Source organism: Cuculus canorus, chromosome 9, assembly GCF_017976375.1.
Source record: "Cuculus canorus isolate bCucCan1 chromosome 9, bCucCan1.pri, whole genome shotgun sequence".
Taxonomy (NCBI): domain Eukaryota; kingdom Metazoa; phylum Chordata; class Aves; order Cuculiformes; family Cuculidae; genus Cuculus; species Cuculus canorus.
In genome coordinates, this window is record NC_071409.1 from 5262089 (window position 1) to 5282615 (window position 20527).

General features: G+C 45.5%; 1 protein-coding gene across 3 annotated transcripts in view; it reads left to right on the forward strand.

The window, feature by feature from the left end:
• The first annotated feature begins 3846 nt into the window (after nt 1–3846).
• PXYLP1 (2-phosphoxylose phosphatase 1) overlaps nt 3847–20527 on the forward strand; it is a 53562-nt gene continuing 36881 nt past the window's right edge. Inside the window, exon 1 of one of the 3 annotated variants that reach the window (XM_054074828.1) lies at nt 3847–3962. The gene's annotated coding sequence lies outside the window, so the exon portion shown is untranslated. Of the gene's footprint in view, nt 3963–7357; nt 7456–20151; nt 20175–20527 lie in introns of those variants that run through there. The other 2 variants (XM_054074827.1, XM_054074829.1) reach the window with 2 other exon arrangements.

A 20527-nucleotide genomic window follows, 5' to 3' on the forward strand; every position in this document is an offset into this window, starting at 1 on the left:
TTAAAAGAAGAAACCCCCCGCCCCCCAAATGTAGAGAGCCTGAGACTGTTAGAGTGAAGAAGGAACCTGGAACTGAATACCTTGTTCAAACATTGCTTCATATAAAATACTCCGTTCAAATATGCAATAGCTTAGAAGTGCCTAAAGCCTTCCTTTATGAGTAAAAGTGACTGTAGATTTGTTTGTAGAGCAATGTCTCGCCTCTCTTCCCACTCATTCATGCTCTGGTACTGTACTCCATTGCTGTCACAGCTTTTAGGAGCTAAGATCCATAGCTGGGATCTAGCTGGCATTCTGGGCACTGTCTTTGGGCTTACTTCCTGATTCTAACTCCCTGCAAAAGTATTAGCTGTTGGATTAAATAAAAAATTGAATTATTTTATACATTAAAATATAACCGATTGTGTACTATGTGTGTTAGAAATTGTCTGCAGGAGAGCCCTGAACCAACCCATACCTTCTCCCAAGAATCTCCTGTTCACAAACTCTAGCAAACAGTAGGATGTGTAGTCATTCTGATTCAGTGACTAGAAACGAAGGAGAAAAAAATTCCATGTAATTCTCAAAAAAAAAAAAAAAAAAGAGAAAAAAGAAAGAAAAGAGTAAAATTAGGACCAGGAGCTCAGAAATCTCAGTAAACCATCAAATTAGAACCGTCCTCCCTGGATGGTGGGGCTGCATTTCACCATGACCTGTCCTCTGTAATTCTGGTTGTCAGTTTTTCTCTTGGGATTGAGGTCAGACAGAGGAACACTACCGTGTTTTAACCACATGTCACCATGGATTGTCTCAGTAGCAGTCAGTGGATATTAGTGAGCGAGCTTGCAGCTTTAGCATCCACACATGTTCATGGCGACTCTTTGGTTAATGCCATGCAATTTTTGTTAGTTTATAGCTAATTTGCTCTACTGTAAGGATATCCATACAATACTTGCTGGAAGACAGATTCTTATGATGCGTAGTAGTATTTGCACTATGAGAATGTAATTGGTTGCATAATAGTATGTATAGGAGAAAGCAGAACCAATGGACAAGAATATGAAGTGAGGTGATAGCGTGGGACTGCGCGTCACTCCAAGCCTGCTCCAGTTGCAGTTGCTCTGCCCTGTGAGTATGCAGTTCGTCTCCTCTCATTTCATCTTTAAAAACCAAGCATATGGGGTTTCTGCAGAGGAATTTTCAGGATGCTAACAATTGAGTACATAGTCATTTGTATTATAAATATTACAAGACTGTCTCTAATGAAATTGATTTCTGTGTATAGACAACCATATTTCATTCTCCAAAACAAAAACATTCTGTGAAGAAAATTGAATACTTTAATTACACAGAGAACAGATTGACAGTTCCTGAGTCCCAAATCCTTTGTGAATTGCACTTTGTTCTGGATGGAGGCGGAAATGTAACTGTCCTGGCAAGCATTTTCTGTCATGGTAAATCATTGTTTCCATATGGAGATGATTTTTCTGTAAAGTATGTACTCTGTTCTGGGTACAGAAAGGCCAGGTTTCTTCGTGTTAATGTCAAACCCCAAGGTGATCTGGCAAACAGCAGTCAGAAGTCTCACAGTTCCACGTGTAGGTTTCCAGAGTTTCATAGAATCATCGAATTACCAGGTTGGAAAAGATCTCTGAGATCTTTGAGTCCAACCATACCTATCTGCCACTAAACCATATCATATCCTAAACCATATCCTTACCTAATTTTGTTTTCTACTCTTCTGCAAACCATTCCTTTACAGATGGTCAGTGCTAGTGTTCTGAAAAATCAGAAAATCATTATGATCAATTAGCTCTAATCTGACATGATGCCCGTAGCGGGGAAGAAGAGCAGCGTCTGTGTGTTTGCTGTGCAGCAGCCAGTTGGCGAGCCGCCCGCCACGCTGCTCAGCATCTCTGGGTGTGGGCTTTAAAGAGCAGCAGTTGGCCAAGGCCTTCTGATCTGCCACTGGACGACTGCTTCCCACACCACTGTAGAGTCTACTGGTTACAACTAGATGAATTTCTTCTCCTTATCCCAAATGGAAAAATAGAGAAGCTCAGAATGTTTCCAGGCGACACAATACCAGTCGGGGAAAAGTTCTACTCTAACAAGAAAAACACGCCAGGTATGTTGACTTGGTGGATTGCAATAACAAAGAAAGAAAATTTGGCTCTGTTCGGCTGTTCACGGGGCAATGACCACCGGTCACCATGGCCTAAGAGCAGAGGCCGCACAGATAAGTATCTTGGCCTAAGAGCAGAGTGACAGCACAGTTGGAAGCTGGCATAAATAGCCAGGGTTGAAAGTAGAACAGCAAGAGTATGTGAACCTCAAATAGGGAGAGGACGAGGGGGAACGATTTCAAGCTGAGAGAGAGGAGACTTAAATGAGCTATTAGGAAGAAATATTTCCCTGTGAGGGTAGTGAGGCCCTGGCCCTGGTTGCCCAGGGAAGCTGTGGCTTCCCCATCCCTGGAGGTGTTCAAGGTCGGGTTGGATGGGCTCTGAGCACCCTGATCCAGTGAGAGGTGTCCCTGCCCATGGGGAGCTGCATGGGCTTTGAGGTCCCTACAATTCCATGATACTATGACGATTTTCCAAATCCATAGAATTAATTTTCGAAGCTCAGTTTTAGGGATACACAAAAAATCGGTGTATTTGAATGACAATCAGCTTGTGGGATGAAACAAGCGCTCGTGCTCGAGCAGAATCACCTCCTGTGAGGGGAAAGGCAGATGCCCTGAGACCTTCTTGGTTGGCAACGAATCCTGGGGAATACTTTCCAGGTTATGAAATAACAATACTTACATCGACTATACAAGGGAATATGTTTGCATTATCTTTTTATTGAAATTTGCGGAATTTTCCTTTCACAAGGACTTGCAGTTGGCATTTCATACAAAGGGCCATGAAAACTTCCAGCTGTACTTCCCAGTAAGTTAAGTATGAGAAGGTTTTACTTATCAGTAACCGTTTCACATAGCTGCCTTAGATGTTTGTGCTGTATCTCCAGGGAACTTTCTGGCTTGGATCAGAAATGGTGTGGCCAGCAGAAGCAGGGAAGTGATTGTGCCCCTATATTCGGTGCTGGTGAGGCTGCACCTCAAATCCTGCGTTCTGTTTTGGGCCCCTCAGTACAAGAAAGACATAGAGGGGCTGGAGCATGTCCGGAGAAGGGGAAAGGAGCTAGGGAAGGCTCTGGAGCACAAATCCTATAAGGAGTGGCTGAGGGAGCTGAAGCTGTTAAGTCTGGAGAAAAGGAGGCTGAGGGGAGACCTTATTGCTCTCTGCAGCTCCTGAAAGGAGGTTGTAGTGTGGTGGGTGCTGGTCACTTGTCCCAAGTAACAAGTGATAGACCTTGAGGAAACGGCCTCAGGTTCTGCCAAGGGAGTTTTAGATCGGATGTATAAAGGAAAATAATCTTTACTGAATGAGTGGTGAAGCATTGGAACCGGCTGCCCAGGGAAGTGGCGGAGCCTCCATCACTGGAGGGGTTCAAAGCAGACGCAACACTAAGGACGTGCTTCAGTCAGTACAGTGGGCTCGTGTCGATGGTTTGTCTGGACCATCTCTGAGGTCTTTTCCAACCTCAACGATTTGACGATTCTGTGAACTGATGGCCATCTCTTCCAGGGATGGAAGCAGCAGGAAGCTGGGAAAGAGGGCTGCGGCGTGCGGGAGCTCGGACTGGACGTGCACTGCTGGTCATGCGGGAAGCCCTCAGGGGGCTGAAACAGCCCGGGGACCCCGGGGGCTGCGGGGCAGCGGGGACGAGGGCAGCTCCGTGCGGGGCAGGCAGCGTGAGGGACGGGCAGCTCCCCGCGGTGCCGCGGGTCGCGGGCAGCCCCGCCCCCGTCCCCCCCGTGGCGGGCGGCAGGGGGCGCCGGCGGGCGCGCGGGGGCGGTGCTCGGAGCGGCCGGGGCCGTGGCGTGGCGGCGGGAGCGGCTCAGCGCCGGCCCCGGGAGCGGCGCGGCGGGGCAGGTAAGGGGCGGGAGGGACGGGGCTCTGCGGGGCTGCCCTTCCCCAGTAAACGCTCGGGGGCTTCGGTGCCTCCGCGCAGCCCTCGGCTCCGGCGAGCAGGAGGGAGCCGGGGAGAACGCGGTGCCTCCCGCCTGCTCCGGGAGCCCTGGGGACGGCGGTAGGAGCGCCGCGGGATGCGGTCAGGGTGCGGTGCCTCTGCCTGCCCCGGGCACCGGGCTGGGCGAGCGGGGAAGGGTCCGGTGCCTCCCGCCTGCCCCGGGCAGCCCTCGGTGTCGGGGGTGGCGGCAGCAGCGCCGCGGGGTGCGGGCGGGGTGCGGTGCCTCTGCCTGCCCCTCGAAGCCCTCAGTACCGGGCTGGGCGAGCAGGAGGGAGCCGGGAAGGATCCGGTGCCTCCAGTCTGCTCCGCGGAATCCTCTGTGTCGGGATGGGCGACAGGAGCGCTACGGGACTGGGAGGCAGCGAGGCGCGGTGCCTCCCGCCTGCTCCGGGCAGCCCTCGGCACCGGGCTGGGCGGCAGGAGCGCTGCGGGACGGGGATGGGGCTCCCGGGAAGGGGCCGGTGTCTGCGCCGGCTCAGCGGAGCCCTCGGCACCGGGCTGGGCGGCAGGAGCGCTGCGGCCGCCGGGACTCGGGGTGCGGTGCCTCTGCCGGCTCCGGGCACCGGGCTGGGCGAGCGGCGGGAGCCGGGAAGGGTTCGGTGCCTTTAGTCTGCTCCGCGGAGTCCCGTGTGTTGGGGTGGGCGAGCGGGGGGAGCCGGGAAGGGTTCGGTGCCTCCCGCCTGCCCCGAGCAGCCCCCGGTACTGGGATGGGCGAGCGGGAGCGCCGCGGGATGCGGGAGCCGATGGGTGTAGGAAGGGTCCGGTGTCTCGGTTAGCCCCGCGCAGCTGTCGGTGTCGCGGGGGGCGAGCGGGGGTCCTGCGGGAGCCGGGAAGGACGCGGGGCCTCTCGAGCAGCGGGGCGGGCGGCAGGAGCGCTGCGGACCCGGCGGGGTCTCGGCCGGCGCAGCCGCCCCCGCAGCATCCCGGAGCGGCTCTTCCCCCCGGACGGGCCCTGGCTCGGTGCGGGGCTCGGCGGGGGCAGAGGTTGGCCCCGAGGGGCTGAGAAGCTGCGGCCGGAGCGGGGAAACGGCCCGGGGCTGAGTCGTGGAACGCCAGGCTGGGGGGGAGCTCAGGGATCGTCTGGGCCAAACTTCTTAGGTGATATAAGGTCATAGAATGGTTTGGGTTGGAAGGGACCTTAAAGCCCATGCAGTCCCATCCCCTGCCATGGGCAGGGACACCTCCCACTGGATCAGCCTCCGTCCCGCCTGGCCTTGGGTGTCTCCACCACCACTTCCCTGGGCAACCTCTGCCAGTGCCTCAACACCTCCATTGTGAAGAGTTTCTTCCTAGCGTGTAATCTAAATCTTCCCCCTTCCAATGTAGAACTATTCCGCCTCATCCTGTCACTCCATGCCCACATAGAAGATCCCTCCCCAGCTTTCCTGCAGTCCCTTCAGGTACTGGACGCTGCTTTAAGGTCTCGCTGGTGCCTTCTCTTCTCCAGACTGAACAACCCCAGCTCTCTCAGCCTGACTTCATAGCAGAGGTGCTCCAGCCCTCAGATCATCCTTGTGGCCTCCTCTGGACCCGTTCCAACAGCTCCATCTCCTTCTTATGTTGGGGATTCCAGAACTGGACTTGGTACTCCAGGTGGGGTCTCGATGTCCCAGCACCTTGTCAAGCTGAGCCTTAAGTGTCCAGTGTGAAGGAATCTATCACTTCCTTGGGAAGATTATTCCAATGTTTAAGTGTTCACATTGGAAAATTTTCTTCTGGAATCCAATTGGAATCTCCCCAGGAGCAACTTACACCCATACTCCTTGTTTTTTTCCATGTTGGCTCCTCATAAAAAGGGAGTCTCCATTGTCTTGGTGCTGGTACATGGTGATAAGGTCTTCCCTAAGCCCTCTTCTCTCAAGGCTGAACAAACACAGTTCTCTCGACCTTACTTTGTATGGTGGGTTTCGTAGTCCTTTGATCATCTTAATGGCCCTTCTCTGGACCCTCTCCAGCCTGGCCACATCTTTTTTTCTACAGTAGGGACCAAAACTGGATGCACCAGGTTATGGCCTGGCGAGTGCTGAGTAGGGTGGATTAGTCTTTGTTTGATGCCTGTTGGCTTTAGTGCATCCGAGAGCAGTCCCTTTCACTGTAACCTCAATAACCTAAATAATTCTAGAGCCCGGAACAGGCTTAGTGTATTTCTGTGCTGCAGGTTCCTGGAGACCTATCCCAAACCTTTTGACAAATGAGGACTTCCCATTGGAAGTGTTTTCTGACTTGGGGACCGTCTTGTCCTTCATGCAGATTGTTCCTCTTAGATATTGAATTCTGTTCCTTATTTTTTACGCAAGTCTTGTTTAAGATGCTGGGAGGGGTGACCTGCAGCTTCCTGAAAGGAGATTGTGGTGGAGTGAATGCTGGTTGCTTCTCCCAGGTGACAATAGGAGGGAGGACATGGCTTCAAGTTGTGCCAGGGGAGGTTTAGTTTTAATATTAAGAAAAATTTCTTTACTGAAAGAGTGGGGAAGCATAGAAAGAGGCTGCCCAGGGAAGTGGTGGGGTCTTCATCCCTGGAGGTGTTCAAAGAACGTGTAGACGTGGCACTTCAGGACATGGTTTAGTAGGCACGGTGGGGTTGTGCCGACTGTTGGACTAGATGATCTCAGAGGTCTTTTCCAACCTCAATCATTCTATGATTAAACAATGTTTAGTTAAACAATGTATTTGTAAATACCGTAACCTGAATTTCTGAGCAGATCTCTTTGCGTAAAGGTTGGGACAGTCGAAATGACAGGGTGGGAGGAGACATGAGATGACCTTGTAAGCCTTTTACATTGTCTGGTGTTCAGTTCTGAGTTGAGCTGCTAGTTCGTTCGTTAAATTTTCTCTTTTACAATTTTTACATATATAGTTTCACATGGATGAAAAAAATACTAAGTGGCTCTATCCTTGACTAACTGCAAAAGCTGTCACATATAGTAAGTTATTGTGCCAGTATTACAATAGTAATGGGATATTAAACCAACACGTTTTGGCAGTAAGTAGCTGTAATACTTCTGCTCTGTTTTGACGTCTGTAGAAGGAGGATTAGCTGCGGCAGGATTTGTAGTGGGAGGGTACGAGTGGGATGAAAAGCAAAAGCTGCTTAATTTTAATCTTCTCAAAAAGGTAACTAAAAGTAGTGCACATAGTTAAAACACATATGCTTCTCTCTCTAATGGCTTTTAATTGTAGTCTCTTAAATATTTTATGTAAACTCAGTAATGCTGAAACATTAAATTTTATAAGATTCAATACCTACTGAACGAGCTCCCTGTTTTGCAGGAAAAGTGAAGTGGGTGAGGAACAGCAGAGTTTCATGTGATGGTCTGACAACAGCAGAGCTATAAAACTGCACTGGTGGAACTGAACCGACCTGTACCTGTGTCCCGAGGCGGAGGGGTGCCTCTGGTGAGGCTGCGGCACTTGGTTAGCTCGTTTCAGTTCTGTCCTTGTGAACTTACTTTCTTCTAGCAGCTTCTTTCCTCTTTGGGGCTTTTCCTTAGATTAAAAAGCAGGTGTCTTGGAATAAGCGTGCACAAAAAGCGATGTCCTCAGGGTGTGTAAAAGTACTGTCCCACACGCAGTTTGCTTTCTCCGGTGGTTTACAGGGGAGTGTGTGTTTTTACACGCTGATCTTTCCTTGTAACCTCCATAGACGAAAGAAACCTTCAGTGTCCTGAGAGGCTTTTTATGTAGGTCTTTGTTCGTTTTCATCGTCTCTTAAGAGACCTTTGAAATGAGATTTCAGTTGAAATTTTTCTAGATGCTTTTTCTGCTGAAGTTGCAGATAATTAAAAAAACCCTATTTATTCATAGTTACGAGAGACTTTTATCTGAAGTTTATCTGCATAGTATTACCGAAAAGATGAGTGATGATTTCATATGATTCTAAGTGCGGCTTTTATCTAGATTTGGTCACATATTCTCTCCCTCTCCCCAATGTTTTTATTGTTTTTTAACTAATTAAAAAAATATTGGCAATTAATATACAAAAACCTGACTGTGAGATGCACGTTGCTCACAAACATACATCAAATGTTAAACCACCTACTAACATATGCTTTATGATTTACTTATGCTTATATTTATGGTTTATGATGGATGCTACAAAGGAGGTGGTGGCACCTTAATTGTTCTGGAAAGTAGGGTCTTCAGTTGTGCCTCTACCAAAATGATGAAGGTGCCATCTCAAGGAGTATTGGGAAGCGCACACAAAATGCACCACTGTTCAGTGTTGAAGTATGAGGGGAGTAAAGAAGATGGAGTTTGTGGTAGGTAACCACAAGCCTAGGTTTGTGTAGGAAGGTTTTGGGAGTCACTAGGAGATGCAAGAGGTAGTTACTGGTAAGATAAGGGAAAAGACAGCAGGGCAGCTCAGCTGTGCTGGCAAGCATTTGGCCACCACACACAAACACTGCTAGATGGCAGCCTCTGATGGGGAAGGATTTGCTGAAAAAAGAACCTCAATGGTCCAAATGTTGGACAACTAGATGTTTCAGGTCAAAACTGTTCAAGCGGTGTGTTGCATTTGGAAAGTATTGGAACATAGCCTTTAATCTTGCCTGGCTGGGCGAGGGAGTCAGTGAGTGAGGTACCCATTGATTCACTTGTAGAAGGCTGTATTAAAAATACTGTGGCTTGAGTGGTAAATTATATATAAACAATGCAAACTTAAATTGTGTAGCAAACAGGGAAGGAATACCAAATGCCTGGGAGGAGACTTTGATTGTAGATTTCATACAAGTTCTCTACTTGTAGGGGTTTGAGTGTTGTGATAATTTTACTGGAATTGCACTAAAATACTGCAGTGCTGATAAAAAGATTGTGCTTTAAAATAACTCTTTTTTTTTTTTTTTTCTTCTTTGAAATGCTTTCCAGAATGTTTTCTGTAATGAATACAGGGCTGTATATGGTATAAATTACACAGAAATAGAAGTGGGAACAGTTGATCGTGAAGCTACATATAGGATGATGATGACGACTGAAGGTTTATGTAGCAGCTTTCCGGAACGGTACCAGAAATGTCATACAGACTGTGATGTACTTCATGTTCTGTTAAAGTCAGGCTGCACTTCACTGAAAGCCAAATGGAGTCCCCTTAAGCAAGCATTTGGTTTTGCAAACTATTTAGGGCAGAAACGTATAGAAATTGTGTTGTCTCAGATTTGTGGTGTGGGATACATGAGTCTTGACATACGCCTACACAGGAGCACGGGAGCTTTGCCCGTGTGGCTTGCTTTGTGGTATTTGGTTTAGATTAGAGTTGAAAATTTATGTTCTTGTTGTCTTGAAAGCATTAGGTGATCTCTGATTACAGCTGGGCGAGGCAGTTTGTTCAGTGAAGAACTAAAGAGTGGGAAGGTGTAGTGTGAGAATCGGTGCTTACGATTCTTCTAAAAAAAAAAAAATAAGATAATGTCATTTTGCTGTGTTCTGGTAATGCCTGAATCATAAATATAATGCTTCATCCTAAGCAGAAAAAAAGACCATTTTTTCATTGTCTAAGATGATAATGAATTAGGAACATTTGCTGAGAGGGCTAGTTAGGTGGGTGGTGATTGTGTGATGATGCACTAAGTGGTTCTGATGACAGGCAAAGGACTCAGAGGAGGATTGACAGCCTGTTTGGTAGTGATTAGAGAGGTAAACTGGGCATTAAAAAGCTAGATAGCTGACCGAAAAATAACTGATTTTTGGAACCTGAAATAGTTAGGGTTATTTGTTCGTGACACACAGTGAAGACATTGTTCAGAAATGCTGTTTGGAAATGCTCATCATTGACTGTTTGCCAGCTGTTTCACCCATTGATTCTGTAGCCACTTTAAATTTTCTCATGTACCAAGAGTGAAGTCATTTTCCCCCAGAAAGCTGTCACGCAGTCATGCTATCCCTTGTGAAAATACAAAAATAAACCCCATAACTTTGCCTTAGTGCCTGCTACGATGAGTCCTACAATTACTGACGTAGTGGAAGATCCTGTGCGATGTTTTCCTAATGCTGGTAGTTGCTGGTGATAAAGGGGAGGCCCTGAAATACCTGATGTGCTCTGTCGTGAATGTTTATTTTAAAGGACAACGCCATGCTGACACTAGATCTTGCACTTTGCCTTGTTTTTTCTGCTTTGTTCAGCTTCCTCCCATCTCTGCTCATGTTGGTTTACCGATTGCCTCTGAATTAGAAGTCTGAACACTGGCTTACGTTTCAGACTCTGAAGGCTTTTCGGTACCTTCATGAAAAGCTTCTGTTGGGCCAATAAGTGGTGGAAGCTTTTTGGAACTAAGCAACAGAACCTTTCCTATGAAATGAGACGACATTGTGTTTAATGCCAGCGCTGTTTACCCAAATACATTGGTATTTTACCCTTTGAAGAAAGAACTCGCCTGTTCACACTTTTGTGTTCAGGTTGTGTCTAACTGGACCGTGGTGTGTTTCTAGAGGTCAGCTTGTACTGCTGCCAGGAGGATTACGAAAAAAAACGGTGTGCCCTTTTGCCGGCAGCCCAGCATTTTTCCCAGTGTGTTGTCTGTGTTATTCCCTGTTCAGCTGCCCAGCACCCAGGCTAGCTGGCAGCTGGATGAAGTGTTAGGGAAAGAAAGGGCAGCAGAAGGTGCTGACCGTCTGCTAATGCATCTGTGTAATCACCAGTCTGGGGTTAGATTGCAGGAAGGTGACAAAATTGCTGAATAAAGTCTATTTAGTCTTTTTTCTTTTTTTTTCTTTTCCTCTTCAGTATGAGCTGCCAGCTGTCTGTGCTGCAGTGGGTAATGGGATAACCTGTGGAGAGGAACACAAGTTTTCCATTTGGAAGACGGGAAACAGAAGTGTTTATCTACCTTGTAATTTTGAATCCTTGTGATTGCATAGAGGGGTTGAATATTGGAAGTGTTGGGTGACCTGCATATGCAGATAGGATGGAGCAGATCTCATGGCAGGGCCATAGTCAGGAGAAAATGGTTTTGGGGATAAGGGTCAAAATCATAGAATGTTTTGAGTTGGAAAGGGCCTTGGCGATCATGCAGTTCCAAGCCCCCTGCTGTAGGCAGAGACACCTCCCACTGGATCAGAGTGCTCAAAGTCCCATCCAACCTGGCTTTGAACACCTCCAGGGATGAGGGAGCCACCACTGCTCTGGGCAACCTGGGCCAGGGCCTCACTACTCTCACTGAAAAAAATTTATTCCTATTATCTAACCTAAATCTCCCCCCCTTCAGCTTAAAACCCTACCCCCTCGTCCTATCCCTGCACTTTCTGATCAAGAGCCCCTCCCTATCTTTCCTGGAGCCCCTTTCAGTGCTGGAAGCTGCTCTAAGGTCTCCCTGGAACCTTCTCTTCTCCAGGCTGAACAACCCCAACTCTCTCAGCCTGTCCTCATGTGGGAGATGTTCCAGCCCTTGGATCATCTCTGTGGCCTTTTCTGGACTGTCTGCAGCAGATCTATTTCCTTCTGTGCTGAGTACTCCAGAAATGAATGGAGGACTCCAGGTAGGGTCTCGTGAGTGGAACAATCACCTCCCTTGCCCTGCTGCTCATACTTAATTGGGTGCAGCCCAGGATATGGTTGGATATAGGTGGAGAACAAGGATAGAATAGAGGTATAATTGGTAATGAATTAAATACCAGCCCTTCCACCCATCTTGAACAAACAATTCTAACAGATTGTTGTGCTGCCGTTTTTCGCATGTGTAATGGAGATAATTTAGTACAATTTTGTTTTGCTCTGTGGAAGGCCCTCAGTAGCTGCAAGATCCCCAGATGTAAAATGCTGTGCTTCAGGATAAGCCGAAGGCATGGACAGCTAATGGTTACCAGTGGGGGGTCCTGTGCGAGCTGCCAGGGAACTTAGTGGATTAAGATTCTAGCAGTTTTCCACAGGGTGAGAGGTAAAGGAGCAGCTGAAGAGGAGATACAAGACAGTAAGGTGAGAGCTTGGAGTAATTAGGCCAGCAGGTTCTTGCAACTTGACTAGAATCTCCCCAACTCCGTTCAGTTTGAATACTGTGAGCAAAGCAGTCTGACTGTGTGAAGTGCTGAGAGCTGTGGGTGTGTGAGCTTTTGGAATTAGAATATATACGTGTGCAGGCAGGTTATAAACAGACCTAGAAAAAGACCTGGAACTGAAAGCAGCAGATTTGGGAGCTCATGTCCTCTTCTCAACTCCGTCTGAAAGGGCAGACATGCGTAGGAAAATACTGTCCTTCATACTAACATTATCTCAGACGTTGGAAAGGATTAATCGGACCTGTTGTGGGAGAATAAACAGTTCCCTGCATTTCTTCAGTGAAACGTTTATTCAGTTTGAGTTCACTGGTTGATCGCCGTTAGCTTTGAGTGCTTTCCTGCCACGTGTGCTTTCAAAGTTAGTGCCAGAAGAAGGTATTTGCAGCTGAGTAGAACCCCTGACACTGGAGCAAAGGGAGCCAGGTTCCTGTTCAGAGGCATGTTCCAAGATCCGTGTTGGAAACACATGCAGAAGGGAGTGTTACAGGAGGAGAGGGAGTTGTTCAAACAATTGAAACTGTAAAAAGTAAAAGCTTAACTAACAACAGTTCAAACATGTTAAATACTTTGCCTTTACGTGCTTTTTGGAGCCGTGGTGTTATCTGATCAGCCACTGGCTGGGATCTGTGTGTGATTAGGATCTATGCTCATACAATTACGAGCATATGATATAGCATTTTAAAATTGTGAGTTTAAAATAATTACATTCTGGTGCTGTTTTTTAAGAATTATATAATTGACTGTGTTCTGGAATGGTTTTGCTGCCAATTAAGATTCAGTTCTGGCCCGGAGCCATCAAAATCATAAGGTTTCTTTCAAGTTTCATAATAATGTTCAAAAAGAGTTGCTCAGTTTCCTTTAAGGAAGTAAAAGCACTTCCTTTGTTGTTGGTGGTTTTTTTTTAACTTTTCATGCACTTCAGGTATGTGTATGACCTGTGCAGGAAAAGACTAGGAATATGGTGACATTCCAGAAGTGGATTGCACAGAGCTGGGCTTGTGACAGAGTTTCCTAGGTGTGATGTACTGGGCTGGTGGATAGCTACTGACTTCAGCTTTTTTTCAGATTTCTACAGAGTAATGTATATAGCTGCAGGACACCAACCTTATTTCCAACCAAAAGAGACAGTCAAGGCCAGATCAAAGCACTTATTGAGAGGTTGGTCAGAATGGAACGATCCCTTGAACTAAGGGATTAGATGGACCTGGAGAAACTGAAGTTAAGGACATCTTCTTCTTGAAGTATTTAATGTGGTGTTCAAGGCTGGGTTGGATGAGGCTTTGAGCAACCTGATCCAGTGGAAGGTGTCCATGCCCATGGCAGGGGGTTGGAACTGAATGCGCTTTATGGTCCCTTCCAACACAAACTGTTCTATGATTCTGTGATTCTGTGCTCTCATCTTCAAATGAGTAAACCAAACCAAACCTATAAAATCATAGTTGGAAAACCAGAGCCCGAAACATGGAAGCTTTCACCAATCCTAAAAGGAATATGAAAGTGAGGGAAGAGTAATTGAGCTAGCAAAGGAATTGCAGCAGTCTTTTCAGTACTTATAATTTGGGTATGCCGTGAAGTATGACTTTTTAAAAAGGGGAATGATTTGTGATCCACAGTTATTTCAAGACTGTTTAAAGCTTTGTAATTTGATAGATTTTATTGTAGACTGGATTTTATTGATAGGCTTAACATGACAGTGAAGCTTCTCTGTGGTTTGAAGAGAAGTAGTCCATTCTGTTCGAAGTGCAGCTTCAAATTCCAAACCACATCTGGCTGCAGAGTATCCACTGCGCTCTGAGCAACCTTGCAGCAGTGGTAGATCTGCGGGTTCTTCCTCTCAAACAAAGTCATCTTTCTCAGTCTTCATTTAAGTTGTCTAAAATTTATAGTTTCCTTAGAGCTGGGGACTTTTTTTTAGCTTTTAGATTTGTTTGAGCCAGTTTGGAGCAGCTGTAGTATAAAACAAATAGTTGGGCTAGGCTGAGCTGAGGGAAAGGAGGCTTGGGAAGGGAACAGTAATTCAAACGTTGATTGTGTGAAATGTCACAAAACTGCACATGGCAGCAGCTTGTGCGTATTTTCAGTGCTATGGGTGGTAGGACTTTGATGATGCTTTTCCTTTTATCTTAGTGAAGAGTGAGGACACCTCCTAAAATCTTTTATCTATACAGGAGAATCAATTTGCAGCCAATATGTTTCTGCATAAACCTTGCCCTCAAAGCAGGGGTCAAAGGCAGACTAGACTAGTGTGTGACCTAGAGAACGCAAAGGTTTGTATTTACATGCAGTTTCTTTGAGTAATTGGACAGAAAACAAAAATATTCAAAGTAGTCCAACTTGTTTCCAAATTTTTTTTTTGTTTGCGACGGAAGAGGATACCTTAAATCAGCTTTCAGTGATGTTTTTACCCTGATATTTAGTAAACTTTATGTTCTTTCATTTACTTAGTAGGAGTGTAACAGATCTTCATTATGTGCTCATAATTAGGTAAGCTGAGAAGTACTGTATATTGAGTTTAGATTTTTGTTTCTGTAAAAGTGCAGAGGTGTGAAAGCCAAGGATGTATGAAGGCCCATGTTTTCCTCTTGTGTTTGCAGAAATTGATTATAAATCCATTACAACTTAAAAACAGCAGTGGTGTAAATTGATTATGACGGGAGCTGTAGTGAGGATGCATTTGGGCTTAGCATCTGATTTCTGTAAACTCTGAAGAGGGAAAACCCAGTGGAAATCTGCTGGAGCGTGTTTCAATTCCTATGTTTTGGTGGCTTGCTTGGCTGTGTATTGTTTAAAAAAAAAGATGTGGCACTTAGGAATATGGCTTAGTGGTGGACTTGACAGTGTAAGGTTTACAGTTGGACCTGATCTTAAAGTTGTTTTCCAACGTAAATGATTCTGTGATTGTGTGGCATCGCAGCATCTGTTGCTGTTCCATCCCTAGATGCATCCTACAATTGCAACCAGCAATAGTAAAGTAAAAACTTGGGTCATATTTAGTGCTTGCAAACAGTGACATAAATACAAACTTAAATAGTCTGTAGGTAGCTGGTCACCCATGGTGTTCCCCAGGGCTCAGTGTTGGGGCCAGTCTTGTTTAATACCTTTATCAACAATCTGGATGAGGGGATTGAGTGCTCCCTCAGTCGGTTTGCAGATGACAGTAAGTTGTGTGGATGTGTTGATCTACCAGAGGACAGGAAGACTCTACAGAAGGACCTGGACAGGCTGGATCAATGGGCTGCGGTCAACTGTATGAGATTCAACAAGGCCAAGTGCTGGATTCTGCACTTCAGTCACCAGCAACCCCAGGTAATGCATTCTCCAGGCTTGTCGAAGAGTAGCTGGCAAGCTGCCTGGTGGAAAAGGCCCTGTGTGTGCTGGTGGACAGCAGCTGAACATGAGCCAGCAGTGGCCCAAGGGACCAAGAAGGCCAACAGCATCCTGGCTTGAATCAGCCATGGTGTGGCCAACAGGAGCAGGGAAGGGATTGTCCCCCTGTACTTGGCACTGGTGAAGTCGCCCCTCGAACGTTGGGTTCAGTTTTGGGCCCCTCACTACAAGAAAGAAACTGAGGGGCTGGAATGCATCCGGAGAACGGGAATGGTGCTGGTGAAGAGTCTGGAGCACAGGGGTTCTGGAAGCAGCTGAGGGAACTGGGGCTGCTCAGTCTGGAGAAGAGGAGGCTGAGGGGAGACCTCATTGTTCTCTGCAGCTTCTGAAAGGAGATTGTAGTGAGATGGTTCTTGGCCTCTTCTCCCAAGTAACAAGTAATAGGATGAGAGGAAATGGCCTCAAGTTGCGCCAGAGGAGGTTCAGATTGGATACTAGAAAAAAGTGTATGTCTGTGCTGAAGAACTGGAATTCACAGGTTCCTGTGGGTGCGATGTGGAGCTTTACCTATGTGTTTGCATAATTTGGAGCAGAATTCAGGAGAAGTTCTTCTCTCATCTCTGAGCCCCCTGGAGTGAGTGATAGGACACAGTGTCACTGACTAAGAAGAATGACTTAACGTTCTAATCAAGAGAGAATGCATGAGCTGGTGAGTGTGAATTTTGATGCTGACCACCGCTTTGTCCTCCGATCTAAACAGATGGCTAAATCTGGCAGAAAGCAGAACATAAAGGCGACTACAGAGAGGTCGTGATAAACATTCCATAATTGTTTCTATGTGTAATCCTGCTTTTCCTCTCTGTTCACTGACAGAGCTAATTTAGGCTCTTGTAAATTCCTCCAGGCAGGGGCACGTCATCTCAGCATCGTGGTTGAGGGGAACACTTGATGGTCTTTATAAATAGACCAGTGAAGCTGGTAGGAGGAAAAATGCCTCTGCTCTCAGGATGCTTGCAGAGCCTGGGCAGCAAGGCAGCAAACTGGCTGAATCTGTAAAGGGAGGAAGCGTTCTGGGAAGATGAGGAAAGGAAACTAAATTTAAAATGTTTACATTTCTTTCTTTATTTTTAGGGAAGGATTTACAGGCCATAATTATATTTGAATTCCAGCTGTTCAGAACTTCTCTGCTATCTACTGATTGTTTTGGGAGTAGCAGAGTAGAGAAGGAAGAGAACAATCTAGAACAATAACATTGTCCTGCAGGAATTAGGTGTTTACAGTCCCTTATATTTGGGTGCTATAGGTTCTTTCATCTGTAAGTTACTCTGTACGTTTGCTATTATTTTTATTACTAGTGCTAGGAACTCTTTGGTTATGTTGAAATAATTGCAGTACTCATAACCTTTAGTGACTACGTGTCAAAATTGATTGAGCTTGCTCTGAAAACCTGCTGTTTCGTTGTTTATATGTTTTCAAGTGTAGCAACAGTTATATTTACAAGTCATTGATAGTACTTCTTCAAAAAATGCTTTGAATTGCCAGAAGCATTTGGCTTTAGATGTGGTGATTCATGGTCAGAGTACAGGTGAAGTGAGCTTATATATCTAAATGGTGTTTTCTGGAAGTGTGAGAAAGAGAAAAGAATGAAACACTTAATGGTCTTTTCATGCTTTAACGCTTCCCATAGTTTTTAATTTTTTTTTCTTTTTCAAGATAACATAGGTGTAATTTCATCAGAAAACTGATGTAAGTGTAAGGAAACTCCAGAAACCAGAAGATCTCTGGCTGCAGAATAACTTAACTTCTAATGCTGGGAAACTTTTTAAGGGTATTTGTAATATTATAATGCTACATTAATTAACTACACAATTAATGCACCAAGCATACCTTGAATATAGATAAGTCTGCATGCCTGTGCTTACTTTGAAGAGTTTCATAGACTTGTAGGTTTTAAGTGCAAGAAATCTGTTCTAAAGGGCTTGGATTGACAGAAATCAGATGCAAACCTAAACTATATAGAAGCTTGTCCTGCTTGTGCGTGGTAGGTGCTGATATCTGAAAGAACGCAATTTGTAGTGGTGGTTTGAGTATAACAGAATGGAAGAGCTGGAAACTGTCCTTCGAAGGGTGGGAGCTGAAGTTGTAAGCTGAAGACTGCTTTCCTGGAATTTGTGGCATAAAACTTTAGGACCATAGAACCACGGAATGGTTTGGGTCAGAAGAGACCTTTAAGCCCATCCAGTTCCAACCTCCCTGCCATAAGCAGAGACACCTCCCGCTGGAGCAGGCTGCTCCAAGCCCCATCCAGCCTGGCCTTGAACACCTCCAGGGATGGAGCAGCCATGGGTTCCCTGGGCATTCTATTCACTTTACGACAGTCCTACTCAGATCTGAAAACTGGTTAGTAGAAAGAGATGTTTAAAATGTTCACGGTGTTATCTGCTTGCACACCTTGAGATTAAAAAGCTAAGATCTCAGAGTCAAGTGGACTTTTTATTTTGAGAGCAGTAGCTTATCTTCAAGGCGTGGTCACTTTTCAGTATGGCTAGATTGTCCCTTCATCACTCCTGAATGCTGAGCAGCTCTTCACCTTTACTTGCTAAATCCATCAGTAAATTTGCTGCACAGTGAAAATAATGAGTGCTGTAGAGAGAGGCAGCATTGTTTGAGTAAGAGTTCTTTTTGATCCCTTAACTGTAATGAAGTGAGAGCTTGTACTGGTCGCTTTGACAGACTGGGCAATACTGCTGTGCCATTTTCAATAACTTTTGCACATCTCAAAATGACCAGCTGTGCCAGCACAAGGATTTTAGGATTGGCTGGATAAGGGAGACGCTTGGAATAGGAGAAAAGAGAAGTTTAGATGTAGATATTTTGATGTTTGAAATACTAAAATATACTAAGCTTTAGCAACTTAGGTGTTTGGTTTGGGTTTTTTTATCAGATACTTGCTGCCGAAGTATTAAGTAATTTGAAAATAAAATTATCTTAAAGTAACTATTAATTTTTACATGTCAAATGTAGCTATGCACTATTTGATAGGCGCTGCTTCTGTGCATGATTACTGTGGAATGGTCCGTGTTGCCTCAGTTTACCATGGCTTTCCTTATCTTCACTTCCATTTTATTTCTCGGACTACTGACCTGTTTATATTTTCAGTCAAGTTCTGTGTTACCTGTGGTTGCCAACTTTCAGCTGAAGTTGTGGAGTGGGCTGCCATGAGTAACATTACTGAGAGGGTTTTATTTATTTTTTCCAATGGTGAGCTCTTTTTTACTTTTTTAGAAATGCAGAGTTTTTATGCCAAGTGATTGACCTATTTCTTATGAATGCTTTTTAAAATAAATGGAATCTTTGCTTCTTTCTGATGGGAAAAGGAAGAAATACGGTTAATGGTATCACACATGCTGGCTTTATTTCATGATGCTACGCAAAAGGCAACCTCAGTGCTGCAGGAATCCTATGTCCAGTTCAAACTAATGACATTCCAGTCTGCTGCAGGGGTTTTGTGAGGGTTTCCTCAATGTGATGGTTACAAGCATGAGTAACTAAGCAGTCCTGCTGACTGGAGAATTGGCTCAGCTGAGTGTTCCCATTTCCTCTGTGTCCTGGTGCTTGCTGTAGATCTTTGTAGCACTGGTCAATTTGATCATAACCACCAGATCCAAACCACTATTTTTCATTCCTGGCGTAAAAAAGGAAATCCTTTGAAGCACCAAAGAAAAGGTTTGGCTCGCACCACTTGCTGACACAGCTATTTTCTGCGGTTTCCATTTCAAGAGTATGAAGTTCTTCATGTGTCTGAGAATGTCTGGATGTTAGACTTGTGGGTGTTAGGGGATGACAAATGTACTGCCTGGTAGTCTGCTGCTGGCTGGCTGGGGAATAATTGATGGAGCGTGATGAGGTAAATGAAAGTAGAGGCAGAAGTCTTCATTATAATTGTATCATGAGCTGTCACCTTCATTTCAGATGTCTTCGAAACAGGTTCTGCCAGAAAATATGCCTGCAGATGTAGATGAAAGATAAAAGATGCATCAAAAAGCAATTAAAATTAAAAACGCTCTTCTACAGGGTAGAGACATCAGACTTCTAAGTGGGTCCCTGTGTTCTTCTGTGGCTTTTTCTAAAACTATCTGTGAATGTTACTCCAAATCAACCTCACATTGCCTGTAGGGTTTTTACTCTTCCTCCTAGGCTCTACAAGCCTGCTACAAAATACACCTCAATCTGTCTTTGTTAGCGACAAAGTTAATGCTACCTTCTCTTTTGGGCCAAGTCACCATTTCTCTTGTCTGTTTCATTGTGACCACTTTTTTTGCTCACTTGTATTTCAGCAGACAATGTCATTTTGATGTACCACGTCAGATACATACAGTAATTTTATTGAGGCAGACTTAGAAAAGTACTATTGATTATTTATGGAGACATGCTATTTTAATCAAGTAAATTCATTTAAGCTGTCATGGTGAGTCAGTGTAATAATGTGCTTACGCTTCATGCTAAATAGTAGGTTTGTTTTCTGGATGGATATGGGTGATTTAGAGGACGTAACAGTATCAGTCCACTGGCACAGAAGTTTGGCACTGGTGGTTTAGTGTCGTGTCTAACCTCACTTGCACTTTAAATGCATTATCGAGTTATTTTCAGGGCCTGACTTAAAAAAATCGAAAGAAATAATGTAGCTAGTCAACCCTGCAAAAAAAATGTTCTCTTTCTGTTTTGTTCAGGAGGAGGAGATGCCGGGGGCCTGTTCTGTGTGGAGCACCAGCTAGCAATACCCAGCTCGTGCTGAACAAAAAGTAGGTTAGTCATGCCAGCTGGTCCGCTGGGAGCGATGTGCTCAGCCCGGGCTCTTAGCAGGCGTGCTGCTCTCCCGGCATTCCTAGGCACTTACTAACTTTTCCAGTGAAATGACCTAAAACAGAGAATGTGACCTGACCAGATTTTTCCAAGCGCCTAGCAGAGGCTTGGCTAAGCTGCTGCCTGGCCCTTCCACTGTAAGATTGTTTTTACCCTGTGTGAGCGTGCGATAGCCTAGTGCCTCGCACTAGTGTGTGTTGGCACTGTCTCGCGTGATTAGTTAAGAGCTGAAGGTGCTCCAGGGGCTGTGAGTCGTTATGGTGTGTTCTGATGAGCTGAGACTTTTGGATCA